This window comes from Alexandromys fortis, unplaced genomic scaffold (assembly GCF_014885135.2).
Source record: "Alexandromys fortis isolate MF-2015 unplaced genomic scaffold, M_Fortis_MF-2015_v1.1 scaffold_6, whole genome shotgun sequence".
Classification (NCBI taxonomy): domain Eukaryota; kingdom Metazoa; phylum Chordata; class Mammalia; order Rodentia; family Cricetidae; genus Alexandromys; species Alexandromys fortis.
Window position 1 is genome coordinate 7,541,220 of NW_026067902.1, and position 1,843 is coordinate 7,543,062.

The window sequence follows — 1,843 nt, forward strand, 5'->3', positions numbered from 1 at the left end:
CTGAGGCTGCCCTTGAGGTGCTAATCTTGCCTCCACCTCCCAGAGGCTGGGATTACAGGTATGCACCACCGCAGCTTACTATTCTCTTTTCTGTTATCTTAAAGTACTAGTGCCTACACTTAGGCAGAAACATTGGCACACACCTGTTTTCCTAGCTGTTTGAGAGACTGAGGCAGAGAGATCCTAGTTCAAGGCCAGCTTGGGGCAACATAGTGAGATTTCATTTTCAAAAAATGAAAGTTTACCTTACACAGAGTCAGTCTATCTGCCTGTCTGTCTGTCTATCTATCTATCTATCTATCTATCTATCTATCTATCTATCTATCATTTACCTATCATATATATATATTCTATCTGTGCTGATTAGTTTTATATCCACTTAACATAAACTTGAGTCATCGAAGAAGAGAGAGCCTCAATTGAGAAAAAATGCCTCCACAAGATTCAGCTGCAAGACATTTTCTTAATTAGTGATTGATAGGAGGGCCCAGGCCTCGTGGGTATCTTAGTGTTCTATCGCTGTGAGGAGACCTCCATGACCACTGCAACTCTTATAAAAGGAGGCATGTCCTTGGGACTTACTTACAGTTTCAGAGATTTAGTTTATTACCAGTACAGTGAGAACCGTGGTAGCATGTAGGTAGACGTGGTACCAGAGAAGTAGCTGAGAATATGTTTGGGTCTGCAGGCAGCAGGACGAGAACGACACTGGGAGACTGGCGTGAACTATCGAAACCTCAGCGCCCACTCCCCAGTGACAGACTTCTTCCAACAAGGCCACGCCTATGCCAACAAGGTCACATCTCCTAGTACTGCCACTCCCTGGTGACTAAGCATTCAACTATATGGGCCTACGGGGGCCATTCTTATTTAAACCACCACGGTGGGGGATGCCACCCCTGGGCTGGTAGTCCTGAGTTCTATAAGAAAGCAGGCTGAGCAAGCCGTGGTGAGCAAGCTAGGAAGTAGCGCCCCTTCATGGCCTCTGCATCAGATTCTGCCTTCAGGTCTCTGCCCTGCTTGAGTTCCTACATTCACTGCTTTTGATGATGAACTGTTATGTGGAATTGTAAGTAATACAAACCCTTTCATCCGTAAGTGGCTAACTAAGATACTATCTGTCTGTCTATCTATCTCTCTATCTCTCTATCTCTCTATCTATCTATCTATCTATCTATCTATCTATCTATCTATCATCTATCTATCATCTATCTATCTATCTATCTATCATCTATCTATCTATCATCTATCTATCTATCTATCTATCTATCTATCTATCTATCTATCTATCTATCTGAAGGCACCTGAGTACTGCAAGGTGCTCCCCTCTAGACCCTGGATTGGGCACAGACCACACGCAAATAGCAATTTCCAAGCATAAACCAAACACAGAGAGTTCCTTTATTAAGCAGGGCAAAGAGACAGGGTAGCTGGATCTGAATCAGGCAGAAACAGTGGTGAATAGCTTTGCAGGTGTTTGTTTTAAGAGGGAAAACGTGGAGGCTTGTGTTAGAACGAACTAGGAAGTGTTGGTTAGTTCTGGTTGGGCATTTCAATTAGGTTAGACAAAATAATGGATTTTGGTTGTTGGAGCCTGATGTTTTGATAGTTGGACCTTGGTGAGCAGTCTCAGGAATAAGTTAGGGGCTTAATAAGGAAATAGACCTTGGTGGCTTACTCTAGGAATGTAATCTAATGGTTTAGCAAGAGAGAGAGGGGGTAAAGGACAAAACCTGTTGGTGTCATGTTTTCCATGCTCAGGCCTGCTAGAATCCTTCACTATTTATCCTTTATTTACACACACACACACACACACACACACACACACACACACACACACACA